Below are 24,361 nucleotides of genomic sequence, written 5' to 3'. Positions count from 1 at the left end.
CTGGGCAGTGTACTGGCCAAAAGAAAACATCATTCCTGTCTACTTTCGTGAAATGCAGAGCCTCATACAAGAGAGCAGTAGTAACCTAATAAACCCATAACCCTCAGTTACACATTGCCAGAAGAGTGGAAAGTGTTGATCAGGGAAGGCCTCTGAGGAAGTGTTATTAAACTAAGATTTAAATAGTGATACATACTCAAATCTACAATGGTGCTGTTATTGGCCACAGTCATTGTCCCTGATCATCACCCATAGTTTATAGTGGAAGAAACAAAGTTGCTTTGAGGTGAATTGTCCATTCACATGGCTTAGTAAGCAATGAATCTGAACCAGATTCCCAGCTCTAGTATGCTTAACCACCATATGCTGCTGCCTCACAACAGAGAGGGAACAGCCAGCATTCTGACAGGTCTCTAAAGCAGAGAAATCTGAAGATAAACTTCCAACCCTCCGTCCTTCATAGGTCTGCTTGCCCCTCAAGTTGTACAGGATACCAGAGTCAGCATCATTGAAGCTGTTATTATTGGTTAGAAGCTCCGGGACTAACTGCGCACATGTTGCCTGAAAATAATGCTTACCGCAAGGAGAGACTTGCTGTAGGTGCCCCTGAGCCAGAGGTCACCTGAAAGCTGGAAATTCTCTTAGCCCATTGGAAGTGAGCCGGCCTTTATCTCCTTGTGACAGAGACCAAGGACAGTGAGTCAAGAGGGAAAAAAAAAAATTACTGTACTATAGATGACACTTCCCGCGTGTAGGATTTTTTAATTGTGTTCAGCTATTTAGTATAATTACACCTAATCACATAATTTCTGTAAATTGGTGAAGTGACATAATTTAAGTGTTTAACAAGAAATGTAGATTAAATAATTATAATGTATAGCTGCAATTTATGGGTAATGATGGGCAAATTTTAAACTTTGCAAAATAGTGTAATTTGAGCCTTCATGGAAATATCTCACCATTTCTCTTTCTTATTTCTGACCAAGTGCAACAGCTTTGAAAGCTACATAATGTAAACTTAAAGGCTTCTCTCTTTCTAGGACATCCTTAATATAGAGTGTTCCTAAGAGACTAATGTGATTTTAGCCTCTCCCCAGAAGTCTAATATGAAATTAACTGCCTCAGAAGGAATTCAGAATTCCAGCTGTTTCTTAAGTGAAATGACGATTCCAAAGTCTGAAAACTCTATAGAAATAAATGGTGACTTTGACCCTGGAGCTGTCATTCATATGTTAATTAAGTCATACAACACATATTTATCTGTGTATCTGTGTCTATTATGTGTCATATATTGTGCCAGCTGAGTGCTGGACATTCTATAGTGAACAGAGTCCAGAGAGGCCAAAAAAGAGAGGGGATGAGTAAGTAAGGCATGTCCAACATTGTCTTATCAAGAGAGCAACTAAGATAAGAGTCTTTCAACAGGGAGTTGATGTTGGTGATTTTTATGAGGCTTTGCAGTAGAGTGGTGAAGGTCAAAGCCGAAGGAGTAGGTTGGGAGACAATTGACGTGAAATAGACCACTGCTTTTAAGAAATTTCATAGTGAAGTAGAAGAGTGAAATCAGATAGTAATTGACAAGAGGTGTTGAGCTTAAGGGAGACTACTGTCCTCCCACACCCCCCGTAGGACAAGTTTATTTGAACCCAGTTGGGAAGCACAATAATAGCAAGATTTTATGAAAAAAAAAAAACATTCATGCCAGGTTTTTACCTGATCCGTTTTTCTCATTCATTCATCACTCCAATCCTGTGAGGTATTTCTTTGCGACTATTATTCCCATTGTAAGGTAAGGAAACTGAGGTTGAAGACATTAAATATATTGCCCTGGATTGCTAGCTGGTAAGCTTGCCCTGGATTGTAAGCTGGATTGCAGCAAGACTGTAAAGAGCACCAGGTCTGTCTGATTCCAGAGTCAGCCTAAGCAGCTTCTCTATAGGTAGAATTAAACATAAAAGGATGAGGGCTTATCATCAAAAGTTCCAGGTCCCTAGAAGTCTGGAATCGATGTAATCCAATGGAGAAGTGCAGAGAGAATACCCAGTTATTCAAAGCAAAGCAATACCATTTTAATAGAAGGGAGAGCTAAAAGTAGAAGTACAGATGCAAGTTGAAAGATTCAGTGGAGGAGATCAGTGGTACTTTCATGCAATGGTTTCTATTTTTTTATAAGTTGAAGGTCCTATGATGATAGAGCAGAGATATGAAGGAACCAAGATTTCAGACTGAGGGGGAAATGGTGCATAGTCTCAACCCCTGGAAATGGGAGAGGGAGCTACTACAGAATTGTATTTGCTTGTTCTCCTTCAGGACCAAGTAAAGGTTATTGACAATGAATTTAATACATATGTGCAGATGTGCGGTCCAAGAGCTGGACTGATACGTGGTTGTGGTTTTGCCAAGCAAGTGAGAAAGGAGATTAATGGCACATGGAGACCGAGAATAGTGGTACAATGTGGCTATGGTCACAGATGAACCTTAGACTTTAATCATGAGGGGAAAGGAAGTGAAGCAAGGAGAGAGTCAATAGACAAAATGGAACTAGAAGATTCTCAGGACTGGAAATTCAGATGCATTCCATGTTTATTTTTGTTTGCAAATTGAATGAGGCTGTAGTTAGAGTGAAGAATGACTAACTTATTTTAGACCTCAGCCAGAATGGAAATTGCCCCCAGGTATTAGGAGAAAAGGTAGCCCCTAAAGGATACTATTTCTAAGAATGTTTACTATCATGGCTTCAGTGTTCCATCAGGTACCACAGTATATCCTCAGCCAATTCCTTAGAAAAGTCATATACATTCAGGAGATGTACATGCTTAAACATGTTAAAACTAAATTTTTATGTGATTAACATGAATGTCACAAAAATGTTTTGTATGAGTTTTCAGTGTCAGTAAGTTTTTGGATAATGAAAATATTTTAAGTAACAACAAAAGCAAAGTGTGGTTAAGAACCAATGTTATACAAAAACCGGGTTGATTAATCCCTGAAAATTGTGACTGTATAATTTAAATTATGACAATACATAGTTATCAGTGACTTAAAATTCTTAATATTCTAGAATGAAATGATTCACATATTTAAAATGAAAACTTTATTTTTAAATCTTCATTATATTCAAATCCTTTAGAATTTGGACCAAGGTCCATATGGTGAAAATTGCCTCTGCAAACTGATCACCAAAATGATTATTGTTATTTTTATTATAAATATGATATGGGGGCTTTCAACTTGTAAGTCAGAGGAAGGGAATATGAGGGTAGATATGTCTGCATGAGCACATAGGTGCATGTCTAAATATGCATAGGTGTTCATATGTGAGCCTGTGCAGGAGCACATGTGTATGCCTTGTGTACATGTGTGTGCATATCTATCGTAGGCCCTCTGGTATCATTCTTTGCAAAGAATTAGCAGTCATGATTTAATTATGCACATTATACTTATCTGGGCTTCCAGGTAAAATTTGTTGAGTAACCATAACCATGTAATTTTCATTTGTACTTGATCATGATATGTTATCTGAAGATGGTCCGTGTAAAAGTGGTTTCAAAAAGTTATGACATCATTGGTATCATCAATGAGGAAATTTAAAATAATTTAAAATAATTTAAAATGACAACATTACCACAGTTCCTTACGTTTCTTTCTTAATTTATATGTCATGGTCATGTTGAATACAGGGCAAGAAAGGAACAAAGGGTCTCACTGAAGAGTGAGTGGTTTTTGAGAAGGAAAGAAATTGCAGCTGCTTCTGTGTTTCCGAGGCAGACCAAGAAAAGTCATCATGCTTAAGATTGGGGCAAGAGAGGCTGCATGAGTGGTCTTATTCATAGCTCTGTGTCGCACATATCCATATTGTTTCCTCTGAGTGGCTGAGAAAAAGAATGGCTCTCCCTTTCCAAAGCTCGTTTGGAATATATAAAAGCCTTCCTCATCAGGCTGAGAAAATTACATCACTGATAAGTCAACCTTCTGTACCCTTTTGGATCCTAGTCTCTAGATAGAAAATGTGGCATTTTAGACATTAAGACTATTTTGGATTCTTTTGACTTCCTCTAAGAGCAATTGGATCTGATGCAATGGGTTTTTCCCTTATCTCCTGGGCTAAGAAGAGCTCTTTCATCATCACGGCATTTGAGTTGGCAGAGTCCCTGGAATAGGTCAGAAAAAGCTCCTGCAGAGATTTTTATATTAGAGCATTGTTAGCTAAATTAATCCTTTTGCCTAGATTTTCCTCACTGAAGAGAAATTTTGTAAAGTTAATTGGAGTCTCAGGAAGAGAACTAACAAAAGGCAGAACTTCAGTGGGGTCAAACAGGCATATTATCTCAAAACCAAAAAGATGAATTATAAGGGAGGATACGTGGCTTTTAACGCAATTAAAGCCTGAAAGGAAACTTAATTTTATCTAGTCCATTCTTTTCTCCTCATGGTAAGAGAGTTCATGAACATCTGTAGAGGCATACATTTTTATCTATTACCCAGGATCTGCAGTGAGAAAAATTATATAGCTTTCCATGGAGTCTTCTGGTTATCAAGCAATTTGCTTGGTAACTTCTTTTCTCCAGCTTAAATACCATGTTTGAAATTCTATCAAATTTTTGTCCAGTCTTTCCTATAAGGAAACAGAAAAAAACAAATTATCAACTTTTATTGTGAATTATTAGCCCTCCTACTTACGATAACCTTAAGCACACTCTTGACACTGAAAATATACTTTATTATACTGTATTTTAAAAAACTATTTGATGATCCTTTCCCTGTATAAGGTCTTGTTTATACATTAAAGCTACTTTCTTATATATTTCACACAATGTCTGTCTTAGATACACATAATTCCTCATTCCTTACTAAATCATTAAATATTAAGCTTTTATTTTAGTGCAGTTATTGTATGTTTGTCTCATTATTGTACACTGAATTAAATCTCTTTAGGAACTAAATTTACATTAAAAAAAATATATAGTATCTATCATAGGCACCCTCTACTGACATTGATCAGAAAGGATAATCTGTTAACTGGTTTCGCCACTAGATGGCACTGATCCGCCTTTGGAAGTTGCTAAGGACATTTGCTTAATTGAGAACAATTACTATTTTAATCAAGAAATATATCACCTTTTTTAACCAATAGGCTTTTAAGTTTGAAATGAGTTTTAGTATTCACAAATATCTTCTATTGCTTAGAGCAACCATAAAAAGTTAAGAGCCCAACAACAAACAACAAGTGAGTATTGCTCTTTTCTATACTAACATTTTTATCCCTTCAACTTTATAGTTTATGCCAAAAAAGTAGAATTCAACATTGAATTTAAACATTTTCAGGCTTGCCAGATTTCATTATTGTCTTCTAAAATGTTGTCCATTCCTTTTTACTGTTGATCCAAGAGTTAAACTTTTTAAGTTCTTTAATAGACCCTAGTTATTTAAGTGTGACTATCAACTTCTTTTTAGAGAAAATGTTTGTTTGCCTTTTCTCCTTTAGCTACCTGTAACAAATCTCATATAATTATTTGCTTGTGTCCTGTTTACCTGAATTTCTGGTTCAATCAGGATCACGTTTTAGATAGGAAGTTGATTTTTTTCCAACACAAAGATGCATAATAAGAAAATGCTATTATTTTTAAAAGGCAGCCATTTATTCCCTTCAAATTGAGATTCATTGTAAAATATATCCAAAGAAATACTGGAAATATTTGTCTTGGTTAAGCCTTAATTTGCCCTGATGTAGATGAAGGCTGGCAAATATGATATAGCAAATTAGCTTAGGATATGACATTGCCATTAGCTACCACAGGGCTTCAGAATACCTACATCAAGGTTCTTAACCCTGGAAGTGTGCATCAGAATTACCTGTGGAGCTTCTTAAAAGGATAAAAACACAATCTCCATCACAGATCTATTTATTGAATCAGAAACTATCGGTTGGGAGCACAGCCATCTGTGGTTAAAGGCTTTAAAGACCGCTCTGGGATGCAGCCAAAGATAAGAACGATTGGTCTTCAAAGAGGAGATTTGATTCAAGAGCATCATCTTATTTAAATATCCTGCGCCATGGCTCAGCACTCTGGAATCTGGAGCCAGCTTGCTCCCAGCATTTTCACTCATTAGCTCTGTGAACTAAAGAAAGTTAGTTATGGTGCTGTCCTTCAGGTTTCTTGACCACATAATGGTGACAATAAGAGTATCCATCTTATAAGAGGTTGTCCTGAGGAATAACAGTTCTAATCCATGTAAAATGACTGAAACTTAGTCCTCAATAGGGGAGAGCTATTGTTGTTGTTGTTGTTGTTGTTACTGTTGTTTTTATCATCATCATCATTTGTACTGTTGCAAACATATAGCTGCTGTATGTATTGATAAGCTTCAAGTTTGTATAAATTTACTTTTGTAATTATTTTATTTATTTTTGCTATGTTTAGTTTTAGTTTTGTACTACATTGGGTGAGAGTCACGTGGATTAAAGTTTATAAAGACAAAGCTGGGGAAGGTGAAGTAACAATTATAAAAGCACACAAAGGGTGCCTAGGTGGCTTAGTTCGTTAAGCGCCTGACTTTGGCTCAGGTCATGATCTCATGGTCCGTGGGGTGGTCATGTTCTCGCTGTTTGTGTGTTTGAGCCCCACGTCAGGCTCTGTGCTGACAGCTCAGAGCCTGGAGCCTGCTTTGGATTCTGTGTCTCCCTCTCACTCTGCCCCTCCCCCGCTCATGCTCTGACTCTCTCTCTGTCTCCCTCAAAAATAAACATTAAAAAATTAAAAAAACAAAATAAAAAATAGAAAAAAATAAAAACACAAAATCTTCACAAACATTTTAAAAGCGTTTAGAGTCAATTCACTTATGGATGGTCAAGAATTGATTTCATGTTGTTTTCTTTCTTTTTTTTTCCATTGTCATTTAAAATTTGCTCAGAACTCCCATTTATAAATTTTTTTAAAAAATAAATGTATTTCATATATAAAGGACTTACATTTTCATATGATCATCAAGACATTGGGCCAATATCATGTAATTAAGAGATAACTAAACTCTTCTTAAAAGAAACATTTAGTAATTAAAACTTACTGAAACCTGAAGTTGGGAATGTTTGAACTCCATCCAAAACTTTGTCAGAGCACATATATTATGATCTTTCATACTATTGTCTTGGGTGCCACTGCCATATATGGAATCCAAAGAATATTCCACAATTCGCCTGAAATTATCTTTCTTTTTTTCTTTATCTGGTGATTAAAGTTTCTGAAGGAGTCTCAGCTCAAGGATCACTGACTCCAGAAATCCTCAGAAGATCCCCAACCCACTAATTCCAAGGTCCATACTCCCTCTGTTTTTAGGCCTCTTGTGTTTATATATAGCTGTTACATCCCAGTTGGATTGTACACTTATTGAGAACAAAAAGCCATGACTGATGGAAGTTAGTAATTCTAGACCCCCTATCATGTGCTTGTTTATGTATTTAGGTATGTATGTATTTATTTATTTAGAGAGCACAACCAGGCGTGCGTGAGCAAGGGAGGGGCAGAGAAAGAGGGAGAGAGAGAATCCCAAGCAGGTTCCATGCTGTCAGCACAGTGGGGAACCACGAGATCATTACCTGAGCCCAAATCCAGAGTCGGACGCTCAACCGACTGAACCACCGAGGCACTGCCCCTCGTGTGCTTTTTAATAAAAAAGTTTACCATGTTGCTTATAATTTTTTAGGCTAAATGGGTGATGGGCATTAAGGAGGGCACTTGTTGTATGAGCACTGAGTGCTGTATGTCACTGATGAATCACTAAATTCTATTCCTGAAACCAATATTACATATGTTAACTAACTACAATGCAAATAAAAAATTGACACACACACACACAGATTTTTTTTTCGGATTTTCTCATAACCCTAGATATGTTTATATTAATAAAACTGGCAAATTCTAGATTAATAAAATGAGGCTTGGAAAATAATTTTCATAGTTTACTTGATAGGGTGGGCAAAAAGTGAACAAACATGGCATTTAGAATGAAATAAAACTTGAACTATCAGGATCATGGAAATTTGAAAATTAAAACCCTTGAAATAAGGTCAACATTAACCACCAATCCAGCAATAACAAAAACTATTGTGAAAACATTTCATACACAGACAGAAAATGAAACAACTTCAATTTATGTATGTGTCTGTATCTGTAGATATATCATTTTAATGATTGACCATATATTTTCTGCGAATGTTGACATTACATGTGATAGGATGTCATATATCAAATATGGTTCCCCCTTTGTTTGGAAGTTTAACCAATTATTGAAGTAAGTAGTTTTTTTTTTCTTTTTTAACTATGTATATAAGCAAAATGCATTTCTTGATGTTTATGTTTCAGAATTTGGCCATTTTTTTAAAGCAGAGAGAAAGTAGAAAGGCTTATTTTGACTTTATGAATTATAGGAGCAAAGTATGTTTTTGATATTTATCAAGGATTTAATTGAGTGATTCATTTGCTGTTTCATCATTATATTGTTATAGCATGTTGATGTGTGATTTAGTTTCCATTAAGTGTTGCTAGAAGATTAATCTAGTTTAAGATGCTGACTAGGCAAGCAAAATGTTTGCTCACTGCAAGCATTTTTATAATTAACTTAGCAGCACAGATAAATAAAGAGGTAATCTCATAGTAACACAGAGGACTTGATATGACGGGTGGTCTAAAGAAGTACATTTTAAATAGTAATTCATTGATATATAAGTGGATATTTGTAGAGGGAAAAGGAGCTTGATGTTTAGCCATGACATGTCCAAACTTGCAGTATTTTTCAATTTCATGGCCAAAAAAAAGGTTGAAGGCAATAAAATACATGATAAGTAGTGCAGTACATTGCTGAGTTATTATGGCAAAATGTGTGAATGGGTATAATATTATATACTCATTCGTGCCCTCCCGTATGCAGGAAGACTACTATTCCATTGTAAAAATTATAGATTAGGTTTGAGAAAGAAGAGATTTAGTTAAAATTCCTACATTTCTGAAGTCTGTCTCCTTTTTTGAAGTGGAAACTAGGTCTCAAATATGCAAGTACTATTAAAAATACTTGAAGTAAGACTTCATCATGGGAAAATGTAAGTAAAACACACCCAGACACACCTTGGATTCCAATACATGTGTTGAAATCCTAAGACAGATTTATAGAAGCAAAAAGTATTGTCTGGAGAATCAGCAAATTAAAGGGACCTTCCCCAATCACAAAGCACTATTGGCTTCATATCCTTCTAGGATAACCAATTATGACGCCCTAGGGACACCTATCAGCCTTCTGAAATCAGATCCAAAGTGGAGACAGAGATCATAGTCAAGTAGAATCTTTTCTCTGACCTTTGCTTGTTACTTCGGACCCCTGATGACTAACGCTTACTCCTGAATTGTACTTCATTTCCCTGTACTGGTATATATAGTGCTTGGTATATAGTGTTTGGTTTGTGCCAAACACTTTTCTTAGTGTCTTACAGCTATTAGAACATTTAACTTTGTAATGTTCATATGGGGGGGTATTATTTTCACAATCACATTTTACAGGTAAAGAAACTAAGGCAAAGAGAATAGCCAATATGACCAAGATCATGTAGCTGTATAAGCAATAAAGCCAGAATTCAAGCAAAGAAGTCTGTTCCAGAGACGGCTCAAAACCAATATTTGAAACCACCAAAAACAGACTAGCAAACAGACTGTTTGTTCTTTGAATGTAAAGAAGAAACCACAAAAGTTTATATGTAGAATGCTATCTTTTAATTTCATTTTTTGCTCCTTGATCTATAAATGAAATTTTATTCCACTTATTCAGCCTAAGAAAATCAGGAACTAGATCTCATATTTCATATGTACAGAAATACCTTCCGGCTCCACAACCAGAGAGGGTTAGTGTTAGATGTTAGCAATTACACTTAAATGAGACTCGTTTCAAACAAAGTCAAAATTAAGGAATCTGATTTGGCGATATATCATCATGGTTTTAGAAGTCTTGTATTCTCTCCAAACCACCTTGTCCTCAGGGGATTCATTACTTTACAAGGAGGCTTGTGGAAGGTCTAGTTCAGATTCGTATTTTCACTGCGTAAATGTGGCCTCTCTGTAGTTGCAACTTTCAGTTAGGTAAATACTTTAGATAAACAGCTCCATTATTTTTTCTGTATGACTGAAGATAATTGGTTAAATTATAACTAAATTCTATATTAACTATGATCTTCTTGTAATTACCTCAATTAATGTTTTTAATTGACATAATGATTCACTTTTTAGCTTAGTACCTGAGGCATTTCCATTAACTCTCTGCCATGAAACGCATATTGTGATTGCTCACGGGAGAGATGTCCAACACACTTGCTTGTCCCTTAAGTGTATATAGAAGCCTCTCGACTTACAAACTGCTAAGGTCTGAGCAGTTATTATCACCGCTTTATAAACCAAAAGTAATATCATTAAAATGTGTGCTTTTGCTACCTGTTAGAAACAGGCAAAGAAGACAAAGAAGAGCATGTTTTTGAAGGATATTCTTTAAGTTAAGGGATTTTATTTTTTTTTAAGTTAAGTTGATTTTTTTTTTAATTTTTTTTTCAACGTTTTTTATTTATTTTTGGGACAGAGAGAGACAGAGCATGAACGGGGGAGGGGCAGAGAGAGAGGGAGACACAGAATCGGAAACAGGCTCCAGGCTCTGAGCCATCAGCCCAGAGCCTGACGCGGGGCTCGAACTCACGGGCCGCGAGATCGTGACCTGGCTGAAGTCGGACGCTTAACCGACTGCGCCACCCAGGCGCCCCTAAGTTAAGTTGATTTTTATTTTGAGAGAGAGAGCATGTGTGTGCACAAGTGGGGAGGAGCAGAGAGAGAAGGGAAGAGAGAGAATCCCAAGCAGACTCCATGCTGTCAGCATGGAGCCCCGTGCGGGACTCAAACTCATGAACCGTGAGATCATGACCTGAGCCAAAAGCAAGAGTCAGACGCTTAGCTGACTTAACCACTCAGGTGCCCCGGTTAAAACATTTTCTTAAACTTCAAGGTAAAGTTCCTCATTTCTTCTATGTAGTATTCTGATCTTATGTTGATGGTCATGAAGGCAAACTCCTCCAGAAGCGGGTATAGAGGGACAAATTAATGAATCTAGAAGTTGCACACACACACCCTATCATGGCTTCCACATTGCCCAGCTCATGTGAATACATAAGAAAAGAAATCAATCCCTTTCAGCCAAAACTGAAAGTGCCTAGGAACAAAGAACTTTTGTATTAATCCAGAAAAAGGAAATGGCCTAAAGCCAGAGCACAACTAGCGGAGTCTTGAAAACATTGTATTAACTCAGGGAAGTTGTAGTTTTCTGGTTGGTCTGATGAAACTTCCCTGAAGGCCCTGAAAATCTCTTCTGGTCATTGATTAATTCCGGTCAAAGATTAATTTTGTTAGCCTTTCTTCTAAAATGAAAAAAACGATGTCTTCTCGCCATTAAATAAAAATATAAGTACTGTGGATGTTGTATGAATGGGAAACTGACTTTCGGAGTTCTTAGATGTCAGGTTATAGACCCGCACCTGTGTGATACTACTCTCCTGGGTAGTATTTATGGAAATGCTATTTGTGGGTAGTGTTTTTGAGAATAAAATGCATTTATGAAAACGGTGATTCCACTCACTCACATGGTTTCCACTAAGATCTATATGCCAGTGACTCCAAAATCTACATCTCTAGATTTGACCTATTATTTATTATTAATATTATTGTTATTATTATTATTTCTAAAGACCCTTAAGTAGGGAAGGAATATATTAGGTTTAACAAATTCACTGCTTAGTGGTGTCCATTACCAGTTTGAGTAGATAACTCGTGAGCTGTGGCAAATGTGTCAAAGGAGGCCAGGAAGTAAGCGCGGAGCTGATGACAAATCTGTAAAGTTGGTCAGTGGTGCCGAAAGCACTGCTGTGATTGGAAACCTTGAACTGTTGTTGTGCCAATCAACATATTTAAGTGATATAATCCCGAGCACTCAGATGTGTAATTGCAGAGCAGTGATGTGGGGTATGGCACTGATCTGATGTTGGGATTCTAGTAGGCAGCTCTGGTGGCATGATGGGATATGGAGTAATTGGGGTACGTGTGTGAGGGCAGTGCAGATAGTAAATCAGACCTTTGGAAAGCAAAGGAGCAGAAAAGGTCAGGAGGAAGTTGACTGAGATCACATGAAGAAGGCAAGAGCCTGGATATCTGGATGAGACCAAGAGGTAGTCAATAGTGCAGAAAAGAATGGGGGAAAAGAAGTAGTTCTGACTGTTCCTTATCATTCTCCATGCTGTATAAACTGTGGTGAGGATCAATTCTGATCATATGTGTTAAAAGTTGAGAGGAGTCCCTGGCACATGGTGAGTACTCATTGAACTCTATCCAATAGTGGTGGTGGTCTTGGTGGTGGCAGTAAGTAGACATAGTGACAGCAGCAGTGGCATTGTAGTGCCTTTCCTAGACTATGGAAATAACTCATTTTTTATTCCTTTAGAACCTAACTTCTGGTACATCCTCCACACTTCCACTGTGGATAGCCCTCCGCCTAAAACTCCTATGAGCTTCCTAGTGACTTCCCATTGACTGAATAAATCAGAATTATTTAACAAGGCATAACAAAGAACCCTCTGCATTTAGCCCTAGCACTTTTGGGAACTGAGGGATTAAGCAGGTGAAAGATCATCGGATACAACCATATTGCAGTTCCCATCACTCTATATGAGAGTAAGCAATCACATGACTAGTCCAAGTATGGTTTCTCATACTTGGAAATTATTGTGTGTGTGTGTGTGTGTGTGTGCGCGCGCGCGCACATGCATGCATTTTCTTCTCTGTGAAATTAATTCATTCAGATTCAACTAGTCAGAATGAATTTTTCCTTCTCTTCTGATTTAATCATATATCTACTATAGCATTTCTCGCATAACTTAGCAATTTGTCTCTCCCACTAAATCCTTAACAATTTGTCTCAAGGACTCATAATAGTACTTCATATCTAATATCAACTAGCTAAACGTTTGGAAAATAGCGAATGCTACAGTCTGAACATAAAGAAAATAACACATTCGATGAACTATATCGTCTCAATGTACTTTAGCTCTGGTCTCACACTTCTGTTATGAACAGACACTTAGGAAAATAGTTTGTCAGTAAAACAAACTGCCTACTTCTTACTGAAGAGTTCATGTTATTCAGTCGTACAAGTTTAAAAGTTAATATTCTTAACTCCTTCTAAATACCACAATATCAGTAGATTGACTAATTTAAAAATAGCATCAGTTCTCTTCAATATGTGTAATAGTTTTATTCTGTGTATTTGAATTTAAAACGTGTATAAATGGGAAATGGATCTGTCAAATTTATAAGCAAGGAGTGTTCATAAATCTTTTTAGTTCATGAATTAAATGATAAAGGCAAGAGAACAGAAAAGCAAAATATAATTTGTCTCGACATTGTGCAGAATTTTTTTTTTCCTCTATGACTTTCTGGGATGATTAGAGTATTAAAGGAGAATAAACCTAACAGTTTAATGGGATACTTTCATTTCGAGTTAGTAGTCCCACAATTCAAACTCAAGAAATTCAGCAAAAGAAAGATCTTCCAGGAGGATGCTCTGTTCGAAATTACCTTTGTTGGGACTTTTGTGTAATGGAATTAAGTCAGCAGGGACAGAGGAATGCTTAAAATGGCAGCTGGCTTCTTCCTGTTGCAAAGACATATGTCTTGATTTGTAATTACCAGAAAAACAGGTTGCACGTACTGTACTTTAAATCATTTTCCCAGCTACGGGAACTAGTACAGACATGTATGCAGAGGACACACGGCACTCTTAATTTCTCAAAAGTTTTTTTTAATCAGATCCCTTTAATTAGAAATAATCACTGGATAATTAGTTACCTTTTATATAGCTTTATCTTTCATTAAAAAAAAAAGGTCACGATGTCATAAAAATAGACATAGTATTCAAACAATTGAATTGAACTGGGATGAATCGAACACTCACCAAAAATCTTATATGGAAACAACTATGGGAAATGTTATCCTAAAATGGTTAGGAACTTAACCAAAAATTTGATTTTGGAAAAGTAAAATCTCCTTTTGGCATTCTGTTTACCGTTATTCAAAATCCAACAAACAAATTAAAAACAACAACAACAAAAAGAATTTTGCTTAATGTAAGGAACATAACCAGAAATCTATGGGCTGCTTAATTACTACCAACTATACAGGCAATTTAATTTTTTTTTTATTTAAGGGGGAAACAGGGGAGAGGGGCAGAGGGAGAGAGAGAAAGAATCCTAAGCAGACTCCACATTGAGTGTGGATCCCATGGTGGGGCTCTATCCCATGACCCTGGGATCATGACCTGAGTTAAAATCAAGAGTCCCGCACTCAACTAACTGAGCCACCCAGGCACCCCGGCAATTTAACTTTGAATGAAATTTTGACATTTAAAAGAATATCAATTAATGCAGTTGATTATTTATTTATTTATTTATTTATTTATTTATTTGGCAAAAGGGTCTTTATTTGTAAAATGCCAAAGGGGCCCCTGGTACAACAGGACAGGCAGTCCGGCTTCTCAGGGGTTGGGGACATTTAGGCAGATGTGCTTGAGCGAGAGGGTACCCTACCAGTCCTCTGTATCAACCTGGGCTATCTTAAGGACAAGGGACACTGGCTCAAAGACAGGATAAGCTTCGGGGGCCCCAGGCTCCAGCAATTCTGGAACAGGCTCCTCCTTGGTCAGCACTTGGTCAGCCACTGGTGGCCCCCCAGGGCTGCTGGGGTTACACCCCTGGGATCCTCTTGCTGCTGCCTGCAGTTATGTGCCTGGGATCTCTCTCGTCCCAGCTGTGGGGGCTGAGCATCCTCTGAGACCTCTTCCGGTGGTCTCGCAGGTGACACAGGGTGGCTGGACTGGAAGGTGCCCCCAGGGCAGGACTCGGTGCCCTCTTGCAGGGAGCCTTCATAATAAGAAACTCTGGTTGTTCTCATTTGGATACTGAAATATCTGGTTAATCTTTCATTGAGACCCAGCAGGATCAGAGGGTCACCCCTGTGGGGACTGGAGCCCCTGCCCCACCTCTCCTAGCATCAAGATCTCTCTGCTGCCCCCCCTCCTCCATTGCTCTTCCTCCTGGGGGTCCATCACTGAAGAAAGGAAGGGAAGTGTCACCCAAAGTCAGCCAGTGCTTCTCCCCTCTCTGGACCTTCTGCATGTCCGCCATTACCTTCTTGATGTCCTCCTCAGGCTGGCTGAGGATCTCAGCCCAAATGGTGTGGCTGGTCATACAGGTGCTTCTGGGCTGCCTCCCTACCGGGTGGAGCCTTCTCAACCAGCTCCCTTCTAAAGTTGTCTGTGCCCTCCCTTTACGGTTGATCATTTATTTTTTTATTTTTTTACTTTTTAATTTTAGAGAGAGCACATAAGTGCAGGAGAGGGGCAGAAGGAGAGAGAGAGATAATCTTAAACAGGCTTCACCCTCAGCCCTGAGTCACTGGATGAAAGGCTTAATCCCAGGACCCTGGGATCATCATGACCTGAGCTGAAATGGAGAATCTGGGCTCAAACAAATGAGCCACCCAGGACCCCCCACAGATAGATTGTCTTTTAAAGTAAACCTCTCCTGAGCACCTGCCTGGCTCAGTGGGTTAAGCCTCTGAATTTGATTCAGGTCATGATTTCCTGGTTGGTGAGTTCAATCAAGCCCCCACCTCAGGCTCTGTGCTGACAGCTCAGAACCTGGAGCTGCTTCCAATTCTGTCTTCCTGTCTTTCTCTCCCCCTCCCCCACTCGCTCGCTCCCTCTCTCTCTCTCTCTCTCTCTCTCCCCTTCTCTCTCAAAAATAAATAAATGCTAAAAAAATATTTTTAAAGTAAACCTCTCTACAAAGTTGAGTGATCATTGGTGGCTCCCAAAACTACTTCGTCTAGTTTAATTTTACTTCTCATGGTTGTCTCTGAGATCAAAGGAACTAATATGTTTGAAATGCATGGGACAATACAAAACTGTAAAGCAAAATTATTTATTTAATCACAGTTTGCATTTGTCTGGTTAGAAGCCTAAAATAGCATTTGTAAGAAGATTTTTATGAGGTAATTCATGTACCTTGCACCTCACCCATTTGAAAAAAGTATATAGCTCTCAGTGGTTTAGAATACTCCTATACAACATTTACCATGGCCAATTTAGAACATTTTCATCATTTCAAAAAAATTCCTATGTCCTTCAGCTATTGCACATCTATTTTCCAGTTCCACCAGCCCCAAACAACTACAGATCTGCTTTCTGTTTCCATAGAATTGTTTATTCTGTCTATTTCATATAAATGCAATCATGTAAAGGTTTTTTGGTGCCTAGGTTCTTTCTTTCTCTTAACATCACGTGTTGAAGGTTTGTCCAGGTTGTAGTGTGTATCTGTACATCATTATTTTTTATGGCCAAATAATATTCCATCGTGTGGATATACCATGCTTTAAAAACCATTCATCAGTTGATGTTGTTTCCACCTTGGCTTTTGTGATAAAGGTGCAGAGAATATTTGTGTACAAGTTTTCATGTGGGCATAAGTTTTCATTTTTCTTGGGAGTGGAATTGCTAAGGCAAAACTCCATGTTTAACATTTTGAGGAACTTCCAGGGTGTTGTTCAAGTTACTACACGATTTTACATCCCCACTAGTAATGTATGAAAGATCTAATTTTTCCATATCCTCACCAACACTTGTTATTGTCTGTATTTTCCATTATAACCATCCCAGTGGGTGTGAATTTGTATCACATTTGGTTTCAATTTTTAGTTCCTTGATGACCATGATGTTGAGCATCTTCTCATGTGTTTATTGGCCATTTGTATATCCCCCTTGAAGAAATGTCTATTCAGATCCTTTGCCCATTTATTAATTAGTCTATTTGTCTCTTTATTATGAATCCTAAGTATTATTTATATATTTAAGTGCAAATTCCTTATCGGATATATGATTTACAAATATTTTCTCACATTCTTTGGGTTACATTTTCACTTTTTTATGGTGTCCTTTGAAGCACAAAGTGTTTTTGGTTTTGTTTATTTTGTTAATTTTTATTTTATTTTTGAGAGAGAGAGCAAGAGCAGGGGAGGGGCAGAGGGAGAGGGAAAGAGGGAATCTCAAGCAGACTCCACACTCAGCACAGAGCCTGACGTGGGGCTTGATGTCACGAACTGTGCGATCATGACCTGAGAGTCAAACACTCAACCGACTGAGCCACCCAGGCACCCCTGAAGTACAAAGTGTTTTAATTTTGATGAGGTCCTATTTATCTGTTTTCCTTATTGTTGTTGACACTTTTGTCATATCTAAGACTCCATGGTAATATCTGAAGTCATGTAGATTCATCCCTGTGTTTCTTCTAAGAGTTGTATAATTTGGGGGGCGCCTGGGTGGCTCAGTTGGTTAGGCATCTGACTTCGGCTCAGGTCATGATCTCGCGGTTTGTGGGTTCGAGCCCTGCTTCCGGCTCTGTGCTGACAGAGCCTGCTTTGGATTCTGTGTCTCCCTCTCTCTGCACCTCCTCCTCTTGCACTTTGTCTCTGTCTCAAAAATAAACATTAATTTTTTTTTAAAAAAGAGTTGTATAATTTTAGTTTTTCTATTTAGGTCTTTGATTTACTTTTAATTTTTGTATATGCTGTGAAATAAGGGTCTAATTTATTTCTTTTGCATGTAAATATACAAAAAGTCCCAGCACCATTTGTTGAAAAGACCAATCGTAGGATTTTCTATAGATTGCTTACGATTTTCTATAAATGAGATAATATCAAGTATGAATAGGATAGTTTTGTATTTTTTTTCAATCTGGATGCCTTTGATTTCTTTTTCTTGCCTAGATGTCCTTGTTATAGGTTCCAGTACAGTATTAAATAGGAGTGAAGAGAGCAGACGTCTTTTTCGTTTTTTCTGATCTTAGGAGGAAAGCACCTAGCCTTTACCGTTAATCATGATACGGGTTTTTTGTAGATGTCCTTCATAAGTCTGAGGAAAATCTTTTTTATTCCTATTGTTTTAGTTTTTTTTTAGCATGGAAGAGTTTCGAATATTTTCAAATGTTTTTTCTGTGTCTATATAGTTGATCATGGTTTTTGTTTTTGTTTCTGTTTTTGTCCCACTTATATGTTGTATTACCTTAATGATTTTTTGGATGCTAAACCAACCTTGAATTCCTGGGATAAATCCCATTTAGTGCTGTGTATGTGTGTGTGCTGCTGTATTCAGATTGCTAGTATTTTGTTGAAGATTTTCACAAGGGATATTCATTCGTGATATCCTTTTTCTTTTCTTATTATGTCTTTGTCTGGTTTTGAGTATCAGAGTTATACTAACCTCCTAAAATGAGTTGGGGAGTTTTCCTCCTCTTTGTTTGCTTTTTTTTAAATATTTTGTGAAAAGGTGGTATTAGTTTTTTCTAAAATGTTTAGTAGAATTCATCAGTGAAACCATCTGGGTTTAAACTTTTGGGGGAGGGTATTTTAAAATTTCTAAGGTAGTCTCTTTGCATGTTAGAAGTTCAGGTGTGTTTCTTCTTGAGTCAGTTTTAAAGTGTTTCTTTTTAGGAATGTGTCCATTTCATCTAAGTTATTTACTATACTGGCATATATCCTACTATTGTAATTTTTTAAAGGTGTAGCACTGTTCTAGCTTATATTTCTGATTCTAGTAATTGGAATCTTCTCTCTTTCTCCCCCCACCTCCTACTCCCACCCCCACTTTCTTTTGCTCAGTCTAGCTAAAGGTCTGTCAATTGTGTTGAATTTTTCAAAGAATCAGCTTTTGGCTTCATTGATTTTTCTCTATTTTTTTTTCTTTTCTGTAGTTCAGTAATTTCCACTGTAATCTTTATTATTTACTTCCTTCTGCTTCCGTAAGTTTACTTTGCTCTTCTTTTTCCTGTGTCTTAGGTAGAAGGTTACGTTGTTAATGTGAGATCTTTCTCTCTCTCTCTCTCTTTCTGCATATGTATTTATATGCATATATGTATACATGTTTATATGTATATATACTCTGTCTATATAGGCATTTATAGCTATAAAATTTCCCTCTGAGCATTACTTTAGCTGAGTCCTGTAAGTTTCAGTACATTGTATGTCTTTAGTTTTATTCCTCTCAAAAGTATTTTCTGATTTCCCTTGCGATTTCTCCTTTGGCCCATTGGCAATTTAAGACTGTGTTGTATAATTTATACATAACTATGAGTTTCCCAGATTTCTTTTTGTTAGTGTTTTCTAATTTCATTCCATTATGACTGGAGAATACTTATTATTATTATTATTGTTGTTATTATTATTATTATTATTATTATTATTATATTATCATTATTATTTTAAATTTCATGAGGTTTGTTCTATGCCCGGCATATGGTCTATCCTAAAAAATTGTTCTATGCACAGTTGAGAAGAATATATATAATTCTGCTGTTGTCGAGTATCCCATAGATGTCTGTTAGTTCTAGCTGGCTTATAATGCTATTCAAGTCTCCTATTTTCTTGTTGATTTTCTTACTAGTTGACTGTCCATTATTAAAAGTAAGGTATTAAAGTTCCCAACAATTATTGAAGTGCTGAACCCATATAAACATTTGGTTAATGCTCTATTTGATGAAGAAGTTACTGAAATTCTCTCTCGGCTTCAATATCCTCATGAATATGAACAAGTCTTTACTTCATGGGCTTCTTAACGCTCTTTGACTCTATCACTTTTATTAGACATAGGTCATAAATGAAACAAATCTGTAGCTCATGAATGCTCATGCTAAAATACCACAGATATTCTAGTTCTTTTACAAAGGTGTTTCAGCGTTACCTCCTCAAGTAGAGTCAGAATCTGAAATAAAAACAAAGACTTGGCTGGGTTTTGTGGCCAATTATTGTGCTTGGCCAACAATAATATGTTGTTTGAATGTTTTATTAAAGCTGAGGAATGTTAATATGTAGATTCGATTGATATTATTTTTCCAATGAGACTTTGGGGTTTTAAATTGAATTATTTTTGGTCATAATTAAGCCTGTCTTGGAGAAGAAACTTGGAACTTTGATAATAAATCTCGTGTGTTCTGTCCCTTTGGAAATGGGTGGATGCATGCAAACATTAGCTTCACCACGTGCATATGAAGTTTCTAACGTATTTGTCTCTTTTCCCCTCAAAAACATAAAGTATATGACTCACTGGTAACTTCTGCTGACAGCCAAATGACCGTCTGAGATGGTTGTCATTAGAGATTGAAAACAGTTTATAATTCAAAGTTCAGTACAAACATGACCTCCGATGAGAGGCCTTCTGCAAATCCCAGTTAGCATTACTTGATTCTGTCTCCAAATCACTGTGTACGCACCTATATTATGACGCTTTCTCCACTGTTGTGTTTCTCCTATCTTCCCTCCCCACCTCAAAAAAAAAAAAAAAAAGGCTGAATGTTTGGAAGGAAAACTACCTCACAGGTAAGAAGTGCAAATAAATGCATATATCGTCATTTTGACTGTGATACAAGATGTTTCTGATATATGTGTTATTATCTATGCATACCTCAATGTAACAAAAATAATATAGTCTGTACTCTGCCCTACCTGAGTCTTCTATTCACAGTATACTCCATGGGGTTTTAAGTTCATGGTTCACTCAGTACTCTTGTTGAAAATGAACCTCTTTATTTATTATTGGTGTGCTCAGGCGAATGAGCCAACTACTTTTCTTCCTTGACGTTGGAATGTTATATTCTACGTTTGTCATTACACTTTAGCGAAACTTCACCCCATTTTCTGCTTCTGCTTGTGGTGGTTCCCGGTAGGTTCACCTGTTTGCCAGGGATTCTCTGACCCTGCCTCAACCGCAAGGGTTCTGAGATGTTTTTGCCAATATGCAAACTGCGTTGCCATCTATTGTCTGTACTTCAGTATACTGAAATTGTCTGATGGATCAGATCTTACTTAGAAGTTAAATCCTTTCTTAATTTAGTGACAACGAGCCCTATTTACCTATCACATCATTATTATTTGGTACAATTTGTTGAGAGGATAATTTAGGCTGTGCCACAGGCAAACTAATATTTGACCTTGACTGTCATCAAAAATATTTTAAGTCCAACAAACATGCCGACACATTAGAGAGGTTTAGATTTTTCACAGAATCCTAAGGCATAGACACACACATTACTATTTAATGTATGTTTATTGAAATACTTAGAAAATAAAACTAAACACAAAGAAGAATTACAACACCCCCTATTCCTTCTGTATTATCAATCCCTGGGGTATATTCCTTTCCAGACCTCTGTCTATAAAACAATATATATCTACACATGCTTTTGCTGTACAAAACAAAAAACAAAAAACCTACATACTATTTTTTGTATTTTCTTTACGCATCACCATACTATGAACTCCAGGAAAGCATTAAATTAAATTGTATGTTTTGACTGTCTACATTTAAATCATATATGATTATCATAGCCTGAAATAAAGTAACTATTAGAAAACTTTCATCTCTAAATGTAAAGTATAACTGAGCTCTTCTTTCTGAATGACTTTAAAATAATCATTAGTAAAATACATATACATATGATTCTAGAATATGTGTCATTTTGCAAAATGATAATTTTTATATGATATACTTCAGTGATCTAAGATGGTGAACATATTTGTGTAGCTCTTGTTAGGAAATAGAGCTTCGTATCGGAACCTTTTTAATTTAGGAAATCTTATTTCAAGAGTCGGGCTTCATTTAGAAATTTGATGCTCACATAACATTGAACATCTTTTAAGAAGTGACTTGATCCCTACACAGAAAAAAAGAGAAGAAAGCTTGGGAATATTCACTTAGTTACTCAGCATTTACGGAGACTACTGTTTGAAGCATCATGTGTTCAGACATAAGAAAAAGAAAAGTACTTTTTTGAAGAGTTAAAAAAGTACTTCATGTTCTGATAAAAGTCATATAAAATGCAACTAAGAACCAGCCTACCTGTTTAAGACATAATTTTCTATATCATCATGACAACGGAATTCAAAAGCAATTCCAACATACTTCTATTCACCCCACTGAGGGATGACTATATTTCTCTACAAATATAAATAGTAACCAACATATAACCATTTACATCAAAAGCAAGAAAATAAATTCAACAAATGTATATCGGTCATCTATTTATCTAGGATTTGTCATATATACATTTGCATATATGCATGCATGTATATATATGTATATATAATATATGTCATAAATTTATAAATTTATATTAGTGCATCTGTTTATCTAGGATTTGGTGTATATGAAATTGACTTTAATCAGACTCTTCTCAAAAATTACTCTTGACCTAATTCTCAATGAATCCCCCTCATATTAACCTATCATTAGTATTTGAATATTTTGGCCAGTTGTAGAATCTACTATATTTCAAACGTGTGCTCAACCAAAGCATCAAGTATCTACAAAGTACCCCAGTATGTGAGGGCACTATGAAACACTGAGAAATATTTTTAGAGTTTTAGCAACAGTGAAAAAGCCACAGTAACCTTAATAAACGTGGCAACAGCTTATAAACTGTCCAAAGCTGAAAGACCTGTTTCAGCAAAATTGCTGATGGCCCTGGAATGCAAGACAGAGCAAGGAGAGGGCCAGAGAGGTGACAGCTTCACCATGGAATGCAGTCACTCGAGTTATCACCTCACGATTAGGAAGTGGCTGTGGTCGGGTTTAGATAATTCCAGTGAAAGCAAAACCATGTGGGTCTTTATCTCTCTTCCTATTTTGTTGCCCCAAGGACATGTTTTGAAAGCCACTGGGTAACCTCCCACTCATAGGTACCGTGCAGGTAATTAGACCCGAGAGTGGAAGTGAAAGACTTCCCTCTAGTGAGGCAGTCTGGGATCCTTTGCCCCCAGAGAGCAAAAGCCATCTAGATGAAACAAAGAGGGAAGAGACATGAAATAGAAGACTGTCCATAGCTGTCAGATTCTTCATTGAGTCACATGTGCCCTGGTTATACCTCTGTTCCTATCAGCAAATGCATCTCAGAGATTTTAAATGACTGAGAACAAGTGGTGGTGGGAATGGTCTAATGCAGTAGAAAGATGGCAGGAAAAAATGATTTCAGGATCAAACAAACCATAAGGAGCCCCTTGGTTCAAATCCCAAATATACATTGTCAAAATACATCGAATGGTACTTTCCACAACTTTTTTATGACAAATTTCAAACATACCAAAAAATTGACAGAAAAATAAGTGAACGTTTATGTTCCTCTTTCTGTATTAAAACTTGACATTTTATCACAATTATGTCATCTCTTCTTTAAAGATACATATGCATATGTGTACATTGCTTTCCTTGCTCTGTCATTTGAAACTAGTTTCAGACTTCAACATGCATATCCTAAAGAAAAGTGTTCATTTTTCTAACCATAATTATATCACAGTTTAGAAGAATAACAGTGATTCTATTATATACTGGATAGCCCATGCACAAATACCCCAAAAGTCCTGAGAAGGTCTTTTATAGCTGCTGCCAATGTTATTTTTTTTAATGTTTATTTATTTATTTATTAGATAGAAAGAGAGAGGGAGGGAGGTCATGGGCAGGGGAGGAGCAGAGAGAGAGGGAGAGAAAGAATCCCAAGCAGGCCCTGCATTGTCAGCAGAGAGCCCGATGCGGGGCTCAAACTCACGAACCAGGAGATCATGGCCTGAGCTGAAATCAAGAGTCAGATGCTTAATCAACTGAGCCACCCAGATGCCCCAGTATTATTTTTTATTTTAAATTATAATCCAAACTAGATTCACATATTGAATTTAACTATTTTTCCTCTTTATTTTATGGTTTCTATCTTATTACTGTCAATATATTGTGCCAACATTTGTTTGCTGTGGGAAGGTGAGGGCTGTCCTTTGCATTGTGGGATGTTTAACAGCATCACTGCATTGTACCCACTAGATGCAAGAAGTACTTGCCCCCACCCCAATTTGTGACAATCAAAGTCGTCTTCAGATGTTACCAACTGTCCTTTGGGGAACAAAATCACCTCAAACGGAGAACCACTGTTCCATTTTAATCTGGAAGAGTACTTCTGTCTGCACCTTATGGAATGTCACTTAGCCATGCCTAGAAAAACGTCTATATTTTATACCTGTATTATCTCAACATATACCACATCCATCCTTCTGTGGACTGTTCTAAAATTATGAATTTCAATAGGAAACAATCAGCCTCTGAGAAATCATAAAAGTCACCTGAGAAACTTGCCAAGTACCAATTCCTATACTTTTCTCCTAGACATTCTGAGTCAATTCTGGATTGGGACCCTGGAAGCTGAGTT

The 24,361-nt window shown here is 36.9% G+C and overlaps 1 protein-coding gene and 1 pseudogene across 5 annotated transcripts in view; one reads left to right on the top strand and one right to left on the bottom strand.

The window, feature by feature from the left end:
• ROBO1 (roundabout guidance receptor 1) overlaps positions 1 to 24,361 on the top strand; it is a 1,145,602-nt gene that overhangs the window by 393,032 nt on the left and 728,209 nt on the right. The window lies entirely within an intron of this gene.
• On the bottom strand, positions 14,561 to 15,313 carry LOC122491307 (annotated as a pseudogene).

This window comes from Prionailurus bengalensis, chromosome C2 (assembly GCF_016509475.1).
Source record: "Prionailurus bengalensis isolate Pbe53 chromosome C2, Fcat_Pben_1.1_paternal_pri, whole genome shotgun sequence".
In the NCBI taxonomy this organism is placed as follows: Eukaryota; Metazoa; Chordata; class Mammalia; order Carnivora; family Felidae; genus Prionailurus; species Prionailurus bengalensis.
This window is presented reverse-complemented; position numbering and strand designations above follow the sequence as displayed.